This window comes from Pseudonaja textilis, chromosome 5, assembly GCF_049901715.1.
Source record: "Pseudonaja textilis isolate UNSWEBS1 chromosome 5, rPseTex1.2, whole genome shotgun sequence".
Taxonomy (NCBI): Eukaryota; Metazoa; Chordata; class Lepidosauria; order Squamata; family Elapidae; genus Pseudonaja; species Pseudonaja textilis.
The window spans coordinates 43,954,834-43,979,975 of record NC_141994.1 but is presented as its reverse complement, the minus strand read 5'-3'; the positions used below and the strand labels follow the sequence as shown (position 1 = coordinate 43,979,975).

General features: G+C 38.0%; 1 long non-coding RNA gene across 1 annotated transcript; it reads left to right on the top strand.

Annotated features, from left to right (window-relative positions):
* Positions 1–1,695: 1,695 nt before the first annotated feature.
* On the top strand, positions 1,696–24,837 carry LOC148125615 (uncharacterized). Its single transcript, XR_015743861.1, has 3 exons — positions 1,696–2,233; positions 4,889–4,939; positions 24,731–24,837. It is a non-coding gene; the product is annotated as an uncharacterized LOC148125615 (long non-coding RNA).
* Positions 24,838–25,142: the final 305 nt, after the last annotated feature.

The following is a 25,142-nucleotide window of genomic DNA, read 5'->3' as shown; positions in this document are numbered from 1 at the left end:
CTTCAAGGAATGTAATCAAAGAGAGAAATTAACAGTTAAGATTAAGAAAGGCAGAGAAAGTTCAGAGTTTTACAAAAATTTTAAAACATTCTGGAAAGTGGGGGGAGACAGCCAAATAAGGAATTTCCAGCATAACAAGTGGAATTGAAAGCAAAAATGATTACATTATTCGGGTGAAACAAAAGTAAGAGAATATTGGAAGTCTGTATAGAAATGATAATGATATTTGAAACAGTAGAACTGAAATGAATGTCATAAATGTTGGTTCCCAAGATAGGAAATGATAAAAAGGACGTCGTAAATATTCTGAGGATTTTGAAAACTGGTAAAGTTGGGAGAGTAGATGTTATAAGAAATGTGACAATACAATTGGTTTATCGAGTGTTTGTGTGACTTAATGAGCGTGCAAAAACTGTGTCTGTGCTGAAAATTGGAAGAATACTATTACTATTCCTGTATACAAAGAAAGTAGCAAAAGTGAAAACAAAATAAATGGGGTCTTGGCACTGATGATGTTACCTAGTTTGGGTAATGAAACATCTGCAAGTATACCAGCTACTACAAAGAGCATCAAGGACCCTCAAAGGGGTCTTAGCTTGTTAAATGTTCCCAGACTAGTATTTGCCAGAGTTTGACTAAATTGAAATGACCATGAGAAAAGTTTGGGGAGTAATGGAGCTTTTTGCTGGGCATGTAAACCTACTTTTAAATCTTATGGGTAATAGAAAATGTGTAAATATGAAGGTGTTTTACATGTGTTTGTGAGCTTGTATGTATGTACGTAATAAAATGAATAGCTTTGAATTGTAGAATATTTTAGGTGGCTATTAAGACTGATTCGAAGTAAAGTCAGCATATCATCAGACGGAATGTTTAGTAAAGGGAAATGGAACACAGTAGCCAGTCACTACTGCAAAAGAAGTTGAGGTGCTCTGCATTACTTCGTTTACCAAAAGTGAATAGCGTGATGAATATGTGCATATTTATGAGCTGTCTCAAATTATCAGTAAGTGAATGAATTATCATTCATTCACTTACTTACTGAGAATAGCAACTAATATAGTCCAGAATAATGATACGTCTTGAATAATTAAGAAATAAATTTGCTCATTGATCTCTGCAATGATGTGAATTGAGAGTTGAGAATAAGAGACTTTATTTGACGAATTTTCAAAGAAAACACAGCTCAGCAATCACAGAAGGGGGTCCCAAAGAGCTCAAGACTCTTCCTCTTCCTGAACAGAGGGAAGGGAACTCGCTGTAACTGCCACTTGCACACAGCTTGGTGGAGTATAAGTTGTGTAAAGCTAGTTTCAACCTACGTAGGGAGTGACTTTTGCTCATCCCTCTGGAATGCATTCAACTAAAGTAAGGGTTTGGGGCCAATTGGCTGGAGACCAACTATGCCTCTTTCATTTCTGCTGCTAAGTTATTTATAAAGCATGCCTCAATGACATTAAGGAAACACCCTTTTTATTTCTTTTAGTAGGAATTTAGGGGAGGAAGAAAACCAAATTTAGATTTCAGAAAATCTTACAAGCAATTAGATATATCATTTTTTTCAAAGTGCCCTTCTTTCACCCTTCCCATAGTTGACAGGAACTTGCAAATCTTTTGATATTCCCGTCACTGCTTCTTTAACACATGTTTATACTGAGGAACCACTCCTTTCAGCAAACAAACACCAAATGAATCATTAAACTAAAGGATGGACATATAAACTGAAGGCAAGTTCTCCATGTCCCCCTCAGTTTTTAGAACATAGAATCATAGGGCTAGAAGGAACCTCAGTGGTCTTCTAGTCCAACAGTCACTAACTGGTGGTCCATGGACCACTGGTGGTGCATGAGAAAATTTTGGTGGTCCACAGAAAAATTATTTGCATTTTTTATATTGCACTAAATACTATTTAGGAACGCAGTGGCTCAGTGGCTAAGACGCTCAGCTTGTTGATTAGAAAGATTGGCAGTTCAGCGGTTCGAATCCCTAGCATTGTGTAACAGAGTGAGCTCCCATTACTTGTCCAAGCTTCTGCCAACCTAGCAGTTTGAAAGCATGTAAAAATGGAAGTAGAAAAATAGGGACCACCTTGGTGGGAAGGTAACAGCGTTCTGTGCACCTTCGGCATTTAGTCAGGCCAGTCACATGACCACAGAGATGTCTTCAGACAGTGCTGGCTCTTCGGCTTTGTAATGGAGATGAATACCACCCCCAGAGCGGAAACAACTAGCATGTATGTGTGAGGGGAATCTTTACTTTTACCTAAATACTATTTATTTTTTAAAAAATTAATATTAGTGGTCCACAGGATTTAAAATTATGGATTTAGTGGTCCCTGAGGTCCAAAAGGTTGGTGACCTCTGTTCTAGTCCACCCCCCTGCTCAAGGCAGGAGATCTTATACCACCTCAGTCAAATTGATGTCCAGTCTATTTTTGAAAACCTCCAGTAAAGGAGCACCCACAACTCTGGGAGGTAGGCTAGTCCATTGATTAATTGTTCTCACTGTCAGAAAATTTCCCCTTACTTCTAAGTTCCACCCATTCCTTCTTGTCCTGCATTCTGATGCTCTGGAGAATAAGTTTCTGTGAGAAACCTTCAAATACTGGAAGATAGTTATATCCCCATAAGTCTTTGATAATCTAAACATACCTCCCTCCATCAACCATTCATCTACCATATAGCATCCAGACTCTGTCATGTTTTTTGCTCTTCTCTGCACATTTGGGGCTCTTTTTCTTGCCCTAGAGTTTCCAGTTAGTATAATTTAAAAAAAACAAAACCCAAAATTTGAAACGTTAAGAGAAACTTCTTTTTCTACTGATTATGGATTATTCTACGATTCTTATTTCATCTTTTTCCTCAGTTCTTGAAATTATTATTCCCAGGGAGGTACACCTGGTGGGACCCAGAAGAAGGGCCTTCTCTGTGGTGGATCCCTCTCTCTGGAATATCATTCCCCCAGAGATTAGAATGGCTCCCACTCTAGTACTGAAGACCTGGTTCTGCCAATGGGCCTGGGGAACCCAGAGAGGGTTGGAGCCCATCAAATGGCTAGTGTGATCTGCTGTTGTCGGGCGGGAGTTGGGAGTTGAGGGGTGATTTTTTTTTTCCCCAGATTTTGTTCTATTGTACTTTATTAATTTATTTGATTCTTTTTGTTAGTTTTTATTTATTTATTTTTGTTTTAAATATGAGTTTACATTGTGTAAGCCACCTTGAGTCACCATGGGTGAATAGGCAGCAATATAAATTAAATCAATCAATCAATCAATAATACAACTCCAGAATTTCCTGCAACCCATTATCTATTTTCCTGTTCCTTCTTATTCTATCCTTTTCTTCCCTCTCAGTTTCTACTGTCTCCTCTTCTCATATATTTTCATGATGTGTAACTGTCCAAAGTACATTGGACCAATTCCTTTTACTTATGGGATCCCTTTGGAAGATGAACAAGAACACAACATAGTCACCATTTTAAAAGCCTTCAGCAAATCACTCCAGAGAGGATTTCACTCTTCTTCCTCACCATCAAGATGTCTTAACTTATGCACATTATAATCTTATGCGTATCTCTTTTGCTGTGTCACAATGTCCTCGTAGGATAGTCCTCAAACCATATATAGGAAGTTTAAAATGACTCTGGGGATAGAGAAAGTAATTAGTGAACCATTAAGGGAAGAATGTTGAGAAAAGATTACTCAAGCCTAAGAAAAAGGAAAGTGTAAATAACCCTGCCTTGATTTTGATTGGTAAAGATACTTTTAAGAAACTTTTAAGATCCTGTTATCTATCTTTGTTATACTAAGGAACATACCTAGAATCCCAATCATGCCTGTTTCTTGACCTGATCTTTCTTGAAGAGCTGACAAATCTCGATCTTGAAATCTTTGACTATTTTACTTACAGTTTCTTGAGTTTCTTAAGTAAATCTTAAGCAAATTTTCTCATCATGTCCCGAGGAAGTGAAAATTTTCTTTAAGTATACATTCTGAGTGAGCAACAGATTATTCACACCAATTAACATTTATTGTACACTACATGGGTTGCCTGTAGAAGGCCCCAGATTCAGTCCTCACCTTCTTCAGGCAGGGCTAAGTTTCCTTTGTACTTAACTTTTTTTAATGAAGGAGGAATGAGCCAGAAAAATAATCTGCTTCTGCTATTGTAGGGCTTGGCCAAGCAATCTGCTGACCAACAGGATAATACATGGGTGGGTACCCATCAACCACCCAGAAATAGCAAAGTTATATCTAGTCTCTATATCTACACAAATAATTCTAAGATAGAGCAGGAGGAGATATTTCAGTGGTAGACACATGTACAGTTCTTTAATGATTTAGTTAGGGGTTTGTTCCAACAGAATGTCCAAGCTTCTGAAGTACTACACAGATGTTTCTTCTGCTCTGAGAAACATAAAAAATAAACTTAACTGCTGCCCGTCTCCAATTGAAAGTATAACCAATTGCCTTATAATATCAAGTTAGGAATAGAGCTAGGTTTAGGTATTAAAAAGTTTTAAGAATAGGGGGAAGATGGCTGACATAAAATGTATTTATGTAAATATACTTAATCCTTGTGCCACTCAATTATAACAAGAAACAAACTATAATTAATAGGAAAACAATAAAGTCTAATGTTCTTTTTCTTTAAAAACTTCAGATATACTTTAGATATTTTTTCTTTCTTTTGAGTTTGGTGAATTTTTTTAAAAAAATATTAAATACTTGAAAAATAAGTATTCTACTAAAAGAATGATTTAATTAAAAGAGTGGATTCCATTATGTTTTTCTTTATATGTGTCTGCTCCATATATGCAAAGCACACATCACCTCCGCTTGCCATTTTGCCCTTTCAAGACATTTGTCCTCTTTATTTACTACTTACAGATCATGTCCAATGATGGAGTCTGAAAGAGGAAGAGCAACCAAATATAACAGGCAAGTTACAGGAACAGGACCTTTTCTATTATTTGACTCACTACAAATAGGGATAGTTATGGATACATGAGAATTTGCCTTAAATCAAGTCAATTATTGATCCTTTAAGTGAAAATGGTTGTAAGAAGTGACATAATGCCAGGAAGAATGTATCCTGTGTATACTTGGAGATGCCAGGAATGAATGGTTGGCATGCTAGGTATATATTTAAAACATTGAGCTCTAGCTCTCTCCTATGCCTTTAGTCCTGCAGTTTGCCAAGTACAGTTTTATTGGTACCTCCTTTACAGAAAGGTGGATGATATAGTATTCACCTTCTTCTATTATAAGATAATCTAAGCAGAGAACCTCTGGAATAGAATACAGTCACATGAACACCCTGACAAATCCTCATCAAGGTCAATGAGTCTTTTTAATACCTCTTGGAAAGCTAGCAAGAGATAACTTTGTTTGCTCTGCACTTATCTGTTGTAACCTCTGAGCACTTTGGGGAAAACCAGTAGTTCTAACAATTCCAGAAGAAAAGCTTAATCAAAAGTAAAAATATGGGATATACTCTCTCAGAGTTTCAATATAAGTTAATCTACAGGTTCCTATTTAAAAAAATAGGATCTTCCTTGGCAGTTAGATAATTTTGTCCATTCTAACTTTGTAAATATAGGAACATTTGTTGTCAGAAACTACAAGACTATTATGATATACTAGGGACTGACTCTTCAGGAAACCTTTCTCCATTTCAGGGCTTTCATGCCCCTAGTGATTACAAGCCCACATGGATGTTTAATTGATTTATATTGACTTATAAAAATTAAAGCACTAATAGAATTGAACAATAGATTGCCGCTGCTCTTGACTTCAAAGTAGCATTGCTGTTTAGTTAAGGGAAGTGGACCATGAAAGGAGACCGTGCAGGTTATGACATAACTTTAGAAGAGTGCAGAATTAAGAAAAATTTTCTCATGCTAGGAGCAGAAATGCAGAGGAACCCATCACTCAGATAAGTGATGAACTCCCTTTCACTGAGTAAGATTAAGAAGAGGCTGAAGAGTTATATTGGGAATGCTCTACTCTGGATTTCTGCACTGAGAAATGACTCTTTCAATTCTGCTATTTTATGATTCTACAATGAAATAAGTTGCATTATTATTCAATATGTCTTTTGGGGAGACTAAATCGGTTACACATTATGGAAAGTCCAGCCAGGGCCCTAGCAGATTCTGAGAACTAAGCCACCATGTAAGTCCTGAGATGATTTTTTTCATTGGACATAGGGTACTCTATGTTGCTTTATCCTTGCCTTTATGTTATCATGCTTTAAAATCAACTTAAAGGAAAAAGAAAGCCAAGAAGGTTTGTGAAAAAGACAAACAGAGCTTCCTTTTTTCTTTCCTTGTATATAAAGTCCTTCAAGCAGAGAAACTGTACTATATAAAAGGAAGGCCTTTGTATCAGGGTTTGTGTCATATCCACTGACTCCTTCACTCACTGCCCACAGAGAAACTGAAATATGCAGGTGCGTTCCTCCCAGAGGTGGTATCCAGCAGGTTCTAACCAATTCTAGAGAACCGGTAGCGGAAATTTTGAGTAGTTTGGAGAACCGGAAAATACTACCTCTGACTGAGATTTTACAATATCCTTCCCCTACCACACCTAAGCCATGCCGACAGAACCGGTAGTAAAAAAAATTGAATCCCACCACTGGTTCCTCCCCTTGATAAAAAAAAAGAAAAGAAAAGAAAACAGAAACAAGAGTGTAGGGGAACAAGCAATGGCTGCAGGCAGGGAGAAATTAATAAATGTGTAACTGAAAACTTGCTGCAATGTGTCAAAGAACAGCTTACTGTATTCACTGTCTCTGGCCAACTCAACACAACATGTTGGAAGGAAGTCAGAAACGAAGATAGGGCTGATGTCCTATATAGCAGCACCTCACACCTTCTGGGTTATCGAAACTGCAAGCAAATGTATCTCGGTATGGGGTGGGGAAGGAGAAGCAGAGTAAATTGTGTACCTACTAAGCCTGGCTACAGTGCTGGTTGAGTTGTATATCAAAGTGAAACATTTAATTGGGTTTCTGTGGAACTGCCCCCAACACTGTACAAATTATACCTTGAAATAAAACAAATTCTTATTTCCACCAGAGCTTTCAGTTGGAGGATTTTAAATTTCTTGTTTTCAACAGAAAAATCCCATTCTATCAGGACAATATTTTTCTATCTAGAAATCTTCTCCTATGTCAAAGTCCCTACCAGGACCTAAACATCCCTATTCAAATCCTAATTCAGGATAGGCAATATAATGACCAGAAAATCATGCTGACGCCCCCCGCCCAACCATTTTCTTTGTCTGTGAGACTCCTTGGAAATCATCTCATCAACATCTGATGGCAAACCACCAAAACTTAATGTCATATCAATTTTCTAACAAGAGCAGATTAAAAGACATATAAACTGTTAAGTAGACTTAACAAATCTAAAAAATAAAATTAAAAACACTTGTGGAAACACTAATTGTGTTCATAATGGTCCTTGGCAATTAGAAAAAGAAAATTAAGTTCATCTGTTCCAATTCAACAACTTCAATTCTAAATGTCAGCCATGATTTAACAAGTCAGGCAGATTTTCCATGGTTATTTATTCAGCATATCAAGGCTTGTAATCAAATGTGTATGAGAGAGTGGGGGGAGAGATTGTGTGTACTGAGAACCAAGTTCAAAAGTGTCATGATTTGTAATCTGAAGAAATCATTCTGGTTTCTCTATTGTTTCTATCCAATATTCTGACTATGAAGTTATTCTCCAGTTGTGAGACCTAACCCAACCAAGCTGTTCTAACACTTATAGGAAGAATCAGCAGACTCAAGGGAAAATCAATGCAGGATAGAGGATGGCCAGTAACTAAGCATAAGTTGCTGGTTGGGAAGAAGAAAGAACAACAAATGAAGAAGAAAAAACAAATGGGTACTTTAACACAGGGCACAGGGACACCTCAAGTTTGAATTGGAGGTTCTATTCCCTTCCTGGTATAACTATTTTTACCAATATTCAATTTACTGATAGTGATATACAGTATTTGCCTTTCTGTGACTGCAGCACTGAAACTGAATTCTTCAGTGATTCCAACTCTCTTTTTCTCTTCAAGGGTTAAGAGTTAATTCAGCACCTAAAGGTTAAGGAAAGGAAATAATTTCTCATCCATGTGCCAACAATGGGATTTCTCAGTTTCCTGACAATTAGATCAGCCTCAAGTTGCAGCAATTAACATCAGCTGGAGGGCTGGTGCACATTCATTAAAACTGATGAGAAATGACTGGCAGGCAGTGATTTATGATCACTGTCAGAGATCTCTAACCTCTAATTGCTATGTTTCTTTTGACAAGTGGCTGGGCTAGAAATGATGAGTTCCTGAAGATGCATGATAGGCAAGAGTTCAAGATGTCAGGCATTTCAGGAGCTTAGGGAGGTAAAAAGGTGTCCTTTTTGGAGTTGCTAATCTAGTTTAAATCATTCATCAACCAAATCACCTCTCAGAAAATATTGTAAAACCAGTATTTTTCTTGATGTGTCAAATAATCCTAGTCAACTTCTAATAGGAGAGAGTGAACCCAATTCAAAACATAAATAATATTAGACAAGAACCAAACTGGAATAGCAAGGATGGAACTTCATCTGCAATTTTCAGAAGACACACCTGAGCCTATTTTTGACATCATTCTTCCATGGCTAACTGTCAAACTGCATGCCTGATCAGGATTTTCCTAAGGCATTTTGTTGCCTCCAGGCAAAGAACAATTTGTCTTTGGGCCAACCAAGCAACTGTGTCGCTTAGGTTGTTTCTTAGAATCTGGATAGAGAAGAACAGGCTCAGGTTCAACCCAAGCAAGATCAAGTGACTGTGAATCCTGGGAGCTTTCAGATCTGAGAACATTGCACCTTTGATTCTGAATGAAGTAGGACTCTCCAGACAGAGCTATCAGTGGCCTTCAAGACTCTGGTGGAGCAGTGGTTAGAATGTAGTATTGCAGGCAAACTCTTCCCACAGTCTTGAATTCCATCCTGATGAGGCTAAATGTTCACTCAGATTTCCACCTATCCGAGGTTAGTAAAATGTGGACCCAGATTGTTGGGGGCAATATGCTGACACTATAAACTGCCAGGAGAGTGTTGTAAGGCACTCTGGAGTGGTATGTAAGTCTAAATGCTGTTGTTAGTGCTATCGCTCTTGCTTGCTCAGAGTCTTTACTCATGATCATTCATTATTTGTTCATGTCCCATCTGGATTATTGCAATGTGCTTGACATGGGTCTGCCCTTGGAGACCACTCAGAAACTACAATTTGTCCAGAATGCAACAGCACACATAGTTATAGGAGAGCTTTGGCACATCCGTTTAACTTTAACTAACAGTTGACCTGCAATCAACTTTGTTAAAAACCTTAAAACCTTTTTTTGTCAGTATTATTTACAGGACAACCTGCTTCTAATTATTTCCATTCAGCCCAAAATGAGAGTGGGCACTACGCTATCACACAGTGTTATCTAATAGATACAGTTAGCATTATTTCTCTGTAATAGCATCTGCCCTACAAAAACACCATACAGTACTTACTCAGATTCAGATGGCCCGAAATCTGCTCACCTTTTACAAGGCACTGAATGTCTGCTTTTTCTCTGAAGTCTTGGGCCAAGCTGTTGGCTGAGCCTGCCTTGATGCCATGATTGTTTCTGAGTCACTCCATGGATGTTGTCTGTTTTAAAAGTGCTTTTGCTTATTTACGGTTACTTTTTTAAATTGATTGTTAGACACCCAGAGTCATGTGTTGAGTAGAAGGAATATAATTTTAGGGAGTCAATCAATCAAAGATTTGACATATAAAAGCTAAGTGGATTGGCAGCTAAATCTTTCTCAAAAGCTGTTTTCAAACAATGTCTTCTATTAAACATTGAGTCCAGAACATTAGTAGAGGGGCAGAGGGCAAGTTTCTTGGCAAATGGAGATTTCTTTCTAGCTTCTATCTAGTATTTCTCAAATTCCAGCATCTGTTGCCAAAGGGGATCATTTTGTTCAGCTTTGTGATGAGGTGCCCTTGCTAGTCAGTTCAGTTGATTGCATTTGGTGTTATAGATTGTAGGGAAAATAGTCAATGGATGCTTAATGACTAATTAAAGTATGCACATGTCACTCTTCCAGAACAGACAATGGTCTAGAAAGAGAAAGGTAGCAAGGTTCTTCCTTCAACCAGAACTAGATTGCATAATGAAGACATAGAAACATGTACGTCAAAACAGCATTTTTACATAGAAACTGTTCACATAGCAGTAGTATCACATACAACACAGTGTATCTAATGATTAAGTACTTCAATATGTATTTATGCCACCACAATGTCAACAACCTAATACCTTGGATAAATGTATCCAAGCAGCAGAATTGATCAACTGTTTGCTACCCCTCCATGGAGAAAATGCTGCATAGAGACTTTTTAAACTTTTCAATTGCAGAACATTTTTCCAAAGATCAGGATCTACCTTGCAATTTTTCCCATCTCACACTTCCCATCTTTCATCTGAACAAAAGACTAAATGGTTTTTAACTGGATTCAGATACTATGCAAAATAAAGAAGATCTTGTTTGTGGCTTAGCAAGTTGAAGGAATGTTGTTATTTGTAAACCATCCTTTATGATTTTTTTTAATATGAATTCAGTCAGTTATGGATTCTATTTTATTTTATTATTTTATTTTTATTTTTGTCAATTGCTTACAAGATAATAGGTATATGTAAAAACATAGTTATTAATACATGGATACATATAAGAAAACTAAAAACTAAAAGAAACAATAGGACAGGGATGCTTATGCACGCCCCCTACAGGTCTCTTAGGAAAGGGGTGAGGTCAATAGTAAACAGTCTAAGGTTAAAGTTTTTGGGGTTTGGGGAAGAAACCACAGGGTCAGGTAGAGTATTCCAGATATTGACCACTCTGTTGCTGAAGTCGTATTTCCTGCAGTCAAGTTTGGTGCAGTTTACCTTGAGTTTGTATCTATTTTTTGCTCTTGTGTTGTTATGGTTGAAGCTGAAGTATTCATTGGCAGGTAGGACATTGCAATGTATGACTTTATATACTATACTTAGATTGGACCGAAGGCGGCGTAGTTCTAGGTTTTCTAGGTCTAGAATTTCGAGTCTGGTGGCATAAGGTATTCTGCAATGAGTAGAGGAGTGGAGAACTCTTCTTGTGAAATATTTCTGGATTTCTCAATTGTGTTAATATCAGATGCGTAATGTGGGTTCCAGACTGATGAGCTATATTCGAGTATTGGTCTAGCAAATGTTTTGTATGCTCTAGTTAGTAGTGTAATATGACCAGAGAAAAAGCTACGTAAGATTAGGTTAACAACTCTTAACGCCTTTTTGGCTATGTAGTTACAGTGGGCACTAGCACTTAGATCATTAGAGATGAGTACTCCAAGATCCTTGACAGAGTTTGGATCCTCAACAGGGTTTTGACTATTCAGCCTGTATTTTATTTTCTGATTTTTTTTTTGCCAATATGTAGGAGAGAGCATTTATTTGTTGAGATTTGAAGTTGCCATTTGTTTGACCATTCCATAGTCAAGGTCTTTTTGAAGGGTAGCAGTATTGTCTGTGGTGTTGAATAGCTTTACATCATCAGCGAAGAGAACACAGTTGCTCTTGATATGATCACAGAGGTCATTTATGTAGAGTATGAAAAGAGTTGGTCCTAGAACACTGCCTTGGGGGTCACCACTATTGACAGGTACAGAATTTGATAGGACGCTACCAATTTTGACCATTTGTTGTCTGTTTGACAGAAATGCTTCTATCCAGTTATGCAGGTGTCCAGAGATACCATAAGATTTTAGTTTTAGGAGTAGTTTGTCATGTACCACTGAATCAAAGGCTTTACAAAAGTCTATGTAGATCGCGTCTATTGCTTTGCCCTGATCGAGTTGTGTAGTCCATATATTTTTGCAGTATAAGAGTTGCAGATTACATGATAGTTTTTTCCTGAAACCAAATTGTTTATTAGAGAGTAGGTTGTTCGTTTCTAAGTGGAGGATGATGGATTGGTTAATAATTGATTCCACGACTTTACAGGTGACTCAGCATAAAGAGATTGGTCTGTAATTTTCAACTAGGCTGGGGTCTCTCTTTTTGAAGATGGGGATGACCGTGGCTTGTGACCATAGTTTTGGCAAGGAGCTGGTCCTGAAATATTTTTCAAAGATTATGCTTAGAGGTTCAGCTATGGCAGTGGGTAGCTTTTTTAAGAAGTAGGCACATATTCCATCTGGTCCAATAGATAGAGATGGTTTTAGATTGCATAGTGCTTTTTCAACATTGTCTTCTGTAAAATCGATATGTGTTAGATCATTGTAGTTGTCTGTGGTTCGAATAGGAAATACTGGGCATGATCCATTGCTGTTTACAAATACTGAGCCAAAGAATGTGTTAAAGAGCTTGGCTTTAATAGTGTTGTTGTAGCAGTCTTTACCATTAGGTCCTATCAGGAGTGGGATGGACCTTGAGTCTTTTAGTTTATTGTTTACAAAATTGTAGAAAGCATAGGTAGAATTGGTGCATAGAAGGTTTTCTTCTTGTTTAATGTGATAATTGGTGCATTCAGTTTTTATCTGGTGGCATAAATTTTTGTATTTGCTTTTGAAGTTGGCAACGTGACCAGATTTGTTTTTCTGCCAGTGATTTCTTTTTGGATTGAAGCTTCCTTATTGTTATGGGTAATTTGTTTTTTCTGGTTTTGGGAGTTGTTAATGGTACATATAGTTTGATGACTCTTTTGACTTCAAGTAATTCTGTATTAAGTATTCTGTATTGCATTAAACAAGAGATCAGGGGTGAGCAAACTCTGGTCTGAGGGTCAGATCTGGCCTCCTGCCTGTTTTTGTATAGCCTTCCAGGTAAGAATGGATGGACAGGCAATCATAAAATCATCATCTTCAATCAGGACCCCTGGTGGCTGGGGTTTAATCATTTCAGAAAATGGCTAAAATTGTTTTTAGGAGTAGCTGGAAGCAGCAAGATAGAGAAAAAGTTTTGGCTGCCATGCAGATTTATCTTAATAAGAGACATTTTCTGCTTTTATGAAATGGAGCCTGCAGAAAAAAAGCACCCATAGCAATCAGGGTTTTGTCAGATGTGTCTCTTGGGAGCATCATAATAAGTATATTGATGTAGTTGTATAAAGATGACATGAACATCAAATATAATGGAAACTAACAAATCATGCCCTTATAAGCTTCCACATGGTTTTTGGAATGGTTGTAATTGCACATTATAGCTGCAATATGAAGTTCCATGGTCCTCAATATATTGCTGTTGCTTTAAATAAAAATAAAATAACTGAGGCTGTGTGCTAAAATCAACACAGGCAGGCTTATCTTAAGGTTTATTTTATTAACAAATCTTTAGAAACAAGATAGCTCAGTGGGGGGGGGGACACAAAAACAAACCAAGTTCAGACTCCTTTAAATACATTTGGACATATTGTGTGGTTTATATAGCCTTTACAAAGAACAGTTTACAGAAGGAGCTTTATGACAGTTGCTTGCAGCAAAGGCCCTGAAGAGTTCTGCAGCAACTTCCAATCAAGTGCACCAATCAAACACAGATCGATCATCTCTCTTATACATACACACATATATATTTTCTCTCTCTCTCTCTCTCTCTCTCTCTCTCACACACACACACACACACACACACACACACACACACACACGGCTGTCACTACTTAGAAGGAAATGTTTCAGACATTCTACTCAAAAGGGCTTATGACAGAAAACAGAAACTGGTTTTCTTGGTAATTTTTTATGTACTCTTCATTTTCCAATGTTGGCGCTTTCTTACTTTTGAAGAACAAAGGTGGGAACTTGTTTTAACTTTAAAACCAACTCCAACAAAAACACCTGGTTGTCTGGATAAACAATAATGACACTAACACAACAGTGAATCCTATAATACATCAGCTCACAGGCTAATAAATATGTCACAGGCTTGAATCAATCTCTGTGGCTTTCTCAAGGCACCACCTCCTGGCAGGGCTTCAGGAATATTCTGCCAAACACTCAAAACAGCATAAAATGGAATGCAAAAACAGTTTCAGTGAAACCAAGGCATTTTTATCAGAGCTCACATAGCTCTGTAGATAAAGAACGCCCTAAAAATCTTGGCAAAATGATGCGGTTTTCTTCCCACTAAAGTTCTGCTACCAGATCAAATGGGTAACGGGCAGTTTGCAATGGAATGGAATCTTAAGAGGGCCGAATCTGGCATCTCCTGAAACTGGTCTTTAGAAAAACAGCCCTTTGTTCCTTTGTTCATACTTCCCTCCCTTTCCTATTGATTCCTCTTTCCTAAGACAAGGGACTATCCAATCAGATAATCTTGGAAAATAGGATCCTAAGGTCTTTCAGGACTTGTGAACCAAAATTAAGTGTGCCTACTCTGCCCTCCAAGCAGAATATTTGTGGAAACTGCCTTCTCTTCATACATCAAATCATAGTCAGACAAGTCGGTCTGGTTATTTTTAAAACTTATCAAGCTTTGTTGAAATCACCAAAGCAAAATCACCTGGTTTCATCAAGTGGATTACCTGCTCTAGTATAATCATATTGACTATTTGGAGTTAGGAACAAAGGCAGAAAAGACCTTAAAAATTAATTTCATCCCTTTTTAAAGAAAAATCATATCAGCAGGCCATGTATATATGGCATTTAGCAAAAATAATTACTGAACATGTTTGAAAAGCCAGGGATAATTGACACAGAAGAATTGATGGGTGTAATAGGGGCTATGTCTTGCAAGGTGACTTGGGAAGAATTTCAGCCTGTGGAAGTACATGAGGACAGCAACTTTGTGTGGGTTTTCCTCCTTCCTCTGGGTTCATATCCAGTCTGTCCAGTAGGTGTTTATGGGTGGAGGGGGAGATACAGCCTGCAGTGCCTATTGTGTGGGATGCCTCAGGGCTTGGTCCTCTTTCCTCTTCTATTTAACATGTACATGAGGCCACCAGTTGAAGTGATCTATTGGCTTGAAGTGAGATATCACTAATATGTGGATGACACCTAACTTTAGGGTTAGGTGTCACCTAACACCCAGGGTTGGGGCCAAACTATTTTGTGCTCCACAAGCTCCTTGCTTATCCAAATTGCTGGTGGCCAAGCGTGTGTGTATGCACCCACATTCCAAGTTTGGGGATTTTTATCCACAGTGGAAGGAGGGGGCTTTTTCCCAAACCCAGGCATGACTGGCAATCTCAAGCTCAGATGTGGATAAGTCTCCAAGCTTGAAATGGTGTGTGTGTGTGTGTGTGTGTGTGTGCGTGTGCGTGCGTGCACATGTGCATGGGCTTCCCGGACTGGAATAGAGCAGAGAGGCCTTCCTCCACAGCAGCTGAACAACAGAGCCAGTGGGGGAAGGAAGGAAAGAAGGGAGGAAAGAAGAAAGGAATGAAAGCAGGAGGAAAAGAAGGAAGGAAAAGAAAGAAGGAAAAGAAGAAGAAAGAAGGGAGAGAAAGTAGGAAGCCTCCTGGAGGCCATTTTATAATGGAATATAAACATGAAATGTGCTTAAGAATACCTACATGCAAAAGCCAGCTTTGCTGCTCAGGGATGGGGGTGGGTGGGGCTAGAGAGAAACCCATAGCCCTACAGACCACACCTGGAGAGAACCGGCCTGGGACAGGCTGGCAGATGGAGGCGGACGGTGAATGAAGGCTAGAGCGTGGTCTGGAAAGCACACATGTGCCCTGCTTGTGCTTCCTGTTGGCGCCTCTACTGCAAGGGCGGTGCAGCAGTTGAAGAGCATTTGAAAACTTCAGCTGATGCAGTATACAGTTGTGTGGATAGTAAATACACATCACATGTAACAAACTACTACATGAATTACATTTGCTACTAGTATGCTCGCTACACTATTTAAGGCTCTGGTTATCACTTTTAAAGCTCTACGTGGCTTGGGATCAGGTTACCTGATCACTCGACCTGCCCAAATCAACCCAGCTGATTGGGCATGCTGCAGATCCAATCAGCCAAAGCCTGTTAACTGGCAGGAATTAGAAGACGGGTTTTCTCTGCTGTAGACCCTGCTTTGTGGAATATTCTCCCCTTGGAGGTTAGAATTGTTGGAAGAAATGTTCTTCTGGGTTCAGTTCGAAGCGGGGGGAAAAGACACTGGAAACATGGAGGCTGTTTAGAAAGATGGCTCAATGGTGGACAAGATCACGTGGCTTGGAGCTCCAAAGAAGGAAGGAACGATCACATGCTTCAAGATGAAGAAAAAGAAGGAAGGGCTGACATGCTGAGAATGCCTGGGTTTTATACCCTCTGTTGGGATTTGAATTTGAGCTTGTATTCTGATTGGTTGTCAATTCCTATTATAGCCCTACCTGGAGATCTTTGTTACGTAAAATAGACTGGCCTAGGCCAGAGTAATGGCCCATTAGCAAAGGTTGGCGGGGGGGCTGAGTTTCTGCTTCTGAGTTTGTACTCTTTTTAGGGAAAATATTCTGCCTTTTTAATATTTCCTAAGATATTCATTTTTCTAGGAGAGGAGTTGGTGATAACTTCCTACAGAATGATCTCCTTTTATAAGGCTTCAAAAACTTAGCTGTGCATTTGGACATGGGGCTCTGAATGTGTTAAGACTGCTGTGTCTTGGCTTTACTATTAGTTGGTAATTATCTTAGCTGCTCTATGACTTTGTCTTTTGGATATTTTTTAATAGTTTTGACTGTTCTATAGTTTTGGAATTGTAAGTCACCCTGAATCTCTTGGCTGAGATGGGCAGCTATAGAAGTTGAATAAATAAATATGCAATTCTGAGAAAGAAAAAGAGTTGATTGCAAGCATAGTTGTTCAACTAAATGGGTGGAATGCTAAGAATGTTTCCATGATACTGGCATAAACAGAAGTAGCAATATTCCAAATCAGCCTTACTCCTTAAAAATAATCAAAGTAGCTGTTCTTCACAACCTGCTAAAAATATTGGTCTTGATACTTTTGCCTTTGCATCTTCAGCTATGAGAAAAGGACATCTGAGTTGCCAAGGCCACCAGGGGCCACAAGAAGTGTTGGGTATAGCTTGCAAAGACTTCCAAAACTCCAAACTATAATTGTTTAATGGCAGGACAATAATCATAATCAATACGTTGAATTTTGAATCCTATCAAATCAGTTTTGACTTTTGCCTCTCCTTGTTATTTTTTGAAGTCCAATCCTGGCACACCACTCGCATGCCAAACATAGATTTCAGTCCGGATAAATATTCACACCCCTTATTTATTACATGATTGAGCAATGGAACTGAAAACAGATGTATCATCCAAATCTGAGTCAGTTCAGGCATGAATTAAATCCAACACTGAGGAGAAATCAAATAAGTTTTATTTATTCAATTATTTATATATCAAATTTTTCAACCACCCATCTCCCTCACAGAGTTAATAAACTATTCCAGATTCTGTCAAGTTTTGACAGGTTCTTTACCATCAGAGCAGCTGGGCTTGAAAGCAGATCTGGTCATTGGTAGGAGATCAACTACATTATCTATCTACCTATCTATTTTGTCTTCATTAGTTTTACAAATAACTCAAGGTGGCAAACTTACCCAACACATCTTTCTTCTTCTATTTTCCCCACAACAACAACCCTGTGAAGTGGGTTGGCCCAAAGTCACCCAGCTGGCTTTCATGGCTAGACAGGATTTGAACTTACAGTCTTCCTCTTTCTAACCTGCTGCCTTAACCACAAGACCAAACTTGGGTAGTTATCCTTATCCTCCTTGATACATTATAACTGTACTTGAAAAAGCATTATTTAACACATTTTTGTCCCATTCTTCCCATATCAGAGGGAAGAATACAACTATCAGAAGGAAAAAAGACATAACCTTGAGAATTACATGCTAAAACTCAAGACAAGGGACACTTTTTAAAAAGAGACAGGGCTTTAATCACATAGCTGTGCCATTATCTTGACTTTTTTTTCACACATACACAAATCCCACAGATGCACAGGTTAAAACATATAAAGAAGGGGGATGAGGAGGAAGGATGACCAAAGCAAAAGGACTTTAGTAAAAGGACTGTACAAAAATGTTATTAGGAGAAAAATCCATTAAGAACAGAGCTTGTCTGCGAAACCAATTACCTGGAAAGAGGATGTGCTTCATTCAGAGGACATATTCATGCAAAGGCTAGGCATCATATCTCTGGGTACCTCAGTTTGGACTCATTGGCCACAACACCCTTTCCACCTCTCTTATTCCATATTTTGATGTAAAGGGGAATGCAATGTACTGTCTTCTGAAGGACCTGATTGCCCGGTTTTGCCACTAGAGAGCAAGCAAATCAAAGGATGTTTAGATGTCAAAGAAAATTGTTTAGAGTATCTCCCTAACTCATGAGAAACTGTCCTGTCCTGATATATTTCATTACATTGTTCATTCAAGCTACAAAACACAGCCACCAGGTCATCCACAGAGCTGTTTCAGTAATGCCCCAAGGAAATTAAAAACCACAGTAAATACTGGAAAAATGCTAAATCCTATTGCAATCAATGAGATTTTATCACAAAAGTATATATCTGCTTATTCAGAAGGGACTTCTTTCAGATAATTGTAGCTAGGATGTCCATTATAAATTGGCAGTTCAGTCCCACTTCGATATTCAGTGATAATCTAACTTGTCACTACTTTCATCTTCCTTTGTCCTTCTCAATGGAGAAAGTACATAAAGGACTTTTCAACTTTTCTTTTGCCTGTTCTAAACACGTGTTCAAATGCCTTCAACACATTCAAAGTTTTGTTTGAAAGTGCTTCATCTGAAAAAAAAAAAAGCTTCAAGCTAAATTTCAATATGTTCTGTAAAACTTTCCAAGTCATTTAAAAAGCACCTTGTAGTGTTTTCTTTTCTTCTTCACCAAAGGCCATAGATCCTGAACAGAAATAAATTCTTCCCCAGAATGCAATATCCTTCTATCAATTTATACATGCCATTTATAGTGTGAGGGGCGTGATCGCTCAGTGATTAAGATGCTGAGCTTGCCAGCTGGAAAGTTGACAGCCCAGATTCAAGACCTGAGCCCCATGACAAGTGAGCTTGTTACCTGCCCCAGCTCCTATCCACCTAGCAGTTGAAAAGCATGCAAATATGAATAAATATGTATCACTTCCGTAACACGCATTCTGTGAGCCTCCACATATAGTCATGCTGCTGGCCACATGACCACAGAAGCGTCTCTGGACAATGGTGGCTTCCTTGGCTAAGAAACGGACCACTGCCCCTTACAATTGGACATGGCTGGACAGGGGAAACGTTTACCTTTATCTATCATGTACTGACATATAGCTATTTCAGAATCAACTCCCAAATTATTTTCTCTACAGAATCCTTTTTTCTTTCAACATTTTTGGTTGTGGGAATTCTCAAAACAAAAACCTATAAGCAGATACTAAGGTGAACCTTTTTGTACTCATATTAATCAAAGTCTTTTTAAGACTCTAACTAAACTTGTTGGCTGTCCTGTGACTTGTACACAGAGAGAAGCAATTTCTTAGCACAAAAACTAGGAGGAGAAAATATTTTTAGCCCCCCAAAATGCACATACTTTTAACAGGTGGGGCCACTATTAAGAATGTGGGTGTAACATGCTTTTCAAGTGTTTAATCCGTAGTTAATTGCATATCAAAGTAGCCCAGGACAACACATTTAAATGTAAGAAAAGAGAAAGGAAGGGCAAAGAAATAAATCAAATTTATCTGGTCAAAGTACACTGGTCATACAAAAAGAAATGGTTTTCTTCCTTATGTATTGTGCTTATCAAAATGCAGTTAAACCGGCAATATTTTCAAAACTCAAGTAACTCTTTAAATGCTCAGTCCTGGGGTAGTTTTGCTATGGGAAACTTAATAGAAGCTCCATCTTGACTCTGGAATGCTTTTTAACCCAGGTTAAAGCATTTTATTTGCCCAAGCATTAGGTAGTTTGCTTAATTTGCTCTGCAACATCAGACATCTGGGATTTATTAATTTTCAAGTATCATTCAAATCTACAGCATTTAATCAAGAGATATCTCAGAAAATCTTTGCAAAAGAGAAAATATATACATTTTTGACTACCTTTTGCTGGTCATAATACGCTAGAAGTTCTGCTAAATATATCAGACTAATGTCCTCTTGCAGTTGTGCTGGACTTAAGATGGTCAATAACTTCTGCTTTAAATGAAACTTAAAGGATCTACAGAAAAAACTAGATGTATTTCTTTTTCTTTTGATAAGAATCAATATAAAATAAAACATTGAGGGGGAAATATATACTCAGACTTTTCAAAAATATAGAAGCCATTTTGGTGCTGTTGAGTTGGGTTATTTACTCTGTTTTTATTTTTAATTATTGTGAACTGCCTGCGATTATCCTTTATAAACTACCAGTAGGTGGCCATGTAATTTTCTAAACAAATAAATGTTCTTGAAAGATGGTAAACATTTAATGTATCAGATTATGGGAAGCATAAACTACTGGTAGATCCCTGACTGGCAAAGAATTCTTATTTGAGGAATGTAAACAGCTGCCCCAAATTATATGCTAAAATAAAAATTGCTTGAAGTTCTAAGATCCAATTTTTCTACAGAAGAAAGGACTGTTATGTGGTGACATTCAAAGCAATTCTTGCCCTCAAGAAATTTTATTTCAATTTCCCAAAGCTGGTCCTCTATCAGTGCAGATACCACCAATTCTTCACAAAATAATTCAAATAAAATGTATTAAATTACTTAGCAATGGCCTGGTTCAAAACTAGAAAGCCATTGCATGCTACTCTTCCATTTAACATTTTGTGGCAATTAACCTTGTCTATTTCAGTATGAGACCTGCCTATGTCTCACAAATTAAAAAGCAAACATACACTATCCCTGAGGTCAATCTTCACATTGAATCTAGATTTTTTTTAATGAATAAGCTATAGTATTTAGGTTATTATATCAGGAATCACCCCAAATAACACATCACTTCGCAGGATGTATAAACCATGTATTCATCATCTCTTCAGTGCAACACTACATCACACTCAATTGTTTTGTTTACTAGATAATGGTAATGATATCCAACATGGGTTTTATCACTAGTTTGACTGACTTTAGAAGGAGGTGCTCATTTCCACTTCTTAATCGTTGTCCAGAGATGGTTCCATGGTCATGTGGCCTGCCTGGCATCATGCCACAGTTTAGAGTGTACGGTGAAACATGGAACCCTGTTATCTTCCTGCGTACTTATGTGCAGTACTTATTCATCTACTTGCAATTGCATGTTTTCAAACTGCTAGGCTGGCAGGAGCTGGAACAAGGGACTACTACTTGTTTGCAAGACACTCTAATTCTCACTGCTGGTGACCTCTCATTTTACTCCCCACTTTGCCTACAATGATGCCTGGATAAGCACTTATTCCTGTCTGAAGACAATCCAATGTTCTTGATGAGCTAGACTTTAATATACATAAAATATGCAAGACTATTAATCTTTAAGATGCAACCATTTTCTGTACGTTGCTGCAGTAAATGCAGGAAACCTAGAAATTTCTAAGGATACTTTTACTCCTTCAACCCTCAGCCACGATGTCATTTCACTGTAACGTTGTGTTGTCCTTCCATCTTTCATGATAGTAATAGATCATGGATCATAGGGCTGGAAGAGACCTCAGAGGTCCAACTCCCCTGCCCAAGGCAGAAGTCGTTATTCCATCGCAGAAAAATAGATGTCCAACCTTTTCTTGAAACACTTCAGCAATGGAGCACCCACAACTCCAGGAGGCAAACTCTTCCACAAATTGTTCTGTCAGGAAATTTCTTAATTCCATATTGGACCTCTCTTTAACAAGCTTCCACCCATTGCTCCGGCCCTGCTTTGGAGAATATCAACCCCTCTTCTCTGTATCTGCCCTTCAAGTGCTGAAAGACACACTCTAACCAACCCTCCAGTTCCTTAGGCCAGACATACCTCGTCTCCTTAACCATTCTTTGTAAAATTAAGCCTCTAGATCTTTTATCACCATTGTTGCTCTTCTCTGTGTTCTTTCTACAGTTTCAGCATCTTTGGGATTGTGGCAACCAGAACTGGATACAGTATTCCAAGTGTGATCTTACTAGTGTAGTATAAAAGGTACTATCACCTTTTTTGATCCTGATGCTATTGATGCGACTTGCATTGGGTTTTTTGGCAGCTGCAGTTACACTACTGGTCATATGTAAATAGTAGTCTATTAGGATATCTGGGTCTCTCATTTCTATGAAGTGACAAGATCCTGGGGATAACCGTCTGCAATTTAGGATATAGATAAGAAAAGAAAAAAAAAACAGTTTTGGCTTTTTAGTTTTAAAAACTAAAAATTGGGTAAAGTTAACGGGCAATGTGTACAATCACTTTGCTGAAGTAATCAAAAGCCCATCTTGTCCAGCATTTTGTACTAGTGGAAGCCAATTAGATGCCTCTGCAAACCCCAGAGCAAGACATGAGTGCAACAGTATATACCATAGATGTTTTTATTCAAACTCTTTTTGACCTGCCTTTTTTTTCTTTAGCTTTCATCATGAGCATCACCAAATACTCTCAAAAGCACATTGCTGAAGATGTTTTAAAAGATGTTCCTCTATTTTTCCAGCTATGTAAAGCACTTTTGGAGATCCAAGGATCAGAACCATACAAATTATCGAATTCTAATAATCCCTCATAGTTTTTTAAAAATAGCCACACACTCTACCCAAATCCAGAGTTTCCTGCTCAGCCTCTACCAAACCCCTTTAGCAGCATATAAAATAAGAAATCACTTCTACTGAAAGTGGACAAATCTTGCTTTGTTGTGACCTTTTTCTACTATAGTTATGAATAGCTGTTTATTCCCAGCCATTGGAAATGTAGTACCCATTAGGTTATGGCATATGTACTTACAATACAAGACTCTCTCCCTCTCATAAGTTTTTTGATAGCAATAAAAATGTAAAAAATTAAGTTTCAAAATCTTATAAAACGTCCTGGATCAAAAATGCATTGTAAATGAAAATATCAGAATATTGTGAAAACTATTCTACAAGGCTGACCAGAGCCAGAATATTTTTTATTAGTACTAATCTCTTCCTGCTGTTTCTTCGAAGAAAGTCCAGCTGCCTTCTGGCTGTCAGACTCCCCTTTTCAACTCAAACAGTCTTTCAATTCCTGCTATCAATGTAATTAACCCAGTAGCTCTCCTTGATCACAGAACTAGCTTCCCCTTTCCATCAATGGATTTATCACATGCAGCTTGGGAGCAGGAAATACCTCTCAGCCCCACCCAGTTTTTTCCCCAATATGAATAAACAAACGTCAACCTTGTAATTATTTTCATCATTTCCTGAACCAGAGAAAGGGAGCCCAGAAGTGTAAATCTTGTAGTGAGGTGATTGGCAAATTTAATAAATAAATAGCCTGGATGTTAAAGGAGCCGGCTGATAAACAAATCCTGACAAAGTGCCTCCTGCCACTGCCTATCATGACTGATTGGGATGAGACCTCCCCTACAGACATATGTTGCTCCTTCTGTTTTATAAACTTCTAAATATTACTGTAGTCCTGCCTTTGGTTGTTCAATTATATCTTTGGGATTGTCAAATTGGGTGGCTTCACAACACAGGTAAAACACAGTTCCAAGAGCTGAAGCTATGTCATCAACAGGGGAATTAAAAGGAATGCCTTCAAATTCCAACTCATTAATCAGTTATCTGATATGCTTGGGTGAAGTTTCTTTCTTAATAGTCACCCACAAGAAATGAGCCACAGCGGAAACTGTACGACAGAAAATGGTGAGAAACTTGCAAAGTGCTCTCTCATTCTAATCCCTGACTTTGGATTTTTGGATTTTTGCTTTATGAGCAATCAATCTGTAACAGACAATTCACTCTGGCATAGACCTTGTATGAAAAAAGAGCACCTCTTAATGTTGGCTGTCAAGCAGAATTGCCTCAGGAATGACCTGCAGAAGAAAAACCACCAGTTAATAAAAACTTCTTTACTATAAAGACAGTGGTCTTTACAGTAAAGAAGTTTTACTAAATTGCAGAGTCCACAGTCGCCTTCATAACAGACCAAGATAAATAAATATGGCTAAATGTTAGATAAACTAAAAAAGGAAATTGAGAAGTTGCAGCCATAGCACAATTACGTAAATTTACAAACACAAATTTTAGCAGTTTTTTTAAAAATTCTTCTCCTTTGTATCAAGTCCTTCACTTTAATATTCAAGGATCTTATTAGTCTGCTATTTGCTGACACATCTTGAACATCAGAATACATTACTTTTTTCTCCCTGCTCCACCCCATGTTTTTGCAAATTACCTTATTAAATAAATATGGACTGTCAAAATAATTGACTGCAACTTGGGTGGTATCAGACTGAAAAGCTTCTGCTATATTCCGAATTCCACTGTCCATAAAGAATATATGGAATCTGTTCTCTTCTGCTTTCTTCAGAGGAATACCAACTGCTATTAGAGAGTAATAAGACTCCTACAATGTTAAAGAGATTTCCCCAGTTTGCAAGGAAAATCATTTCTAGATTATATCCATGAACGTGGACCACTAAATTTGCTGAGATGTTCTCTGTGAGTCCTTGAAAGTCATTCTGATAATGATAGTGATGATTCCTGGATTCCAAACTGCATAAAAATATAGAGAAATAAAGTCTGATGGTATTTATTTCTGAACTTTCCATTTCTTTTTTTTCCCACCAGTAACTTTTTTCCTGACTCCGAGCGCTCCTTCTGCATCATCATCATCATCACCATCGTTTGTCTCATCTCGAGAGCGTTTCTTCTTTTCCCCTTGTTGCCGCAATTCCTGTGAAGGAAACAGGAGAACGTTGTCACGAGACCTCTAAGGAAATCATCACTTGAGACGATGAAAAAGATCAATAGCTGCTGAAAATATTAAACAACCATTCTTTTTTGGCATGCGATTTTGCATTCAGATATTCCCATAGGTAACATTTTGAGCATTTTATTTAATAGAAGTTAATTAGAAAAGGGTCTGATAGTGGTAGCAAAAGCAAAAGACAGCTTAAAGTTGCTCCTGAGCTAATGGGATGCTTTTAATTTTGAAATGAAAAAAAGAAGAACTAGAACAGTGATGGCACGCAATACAGCT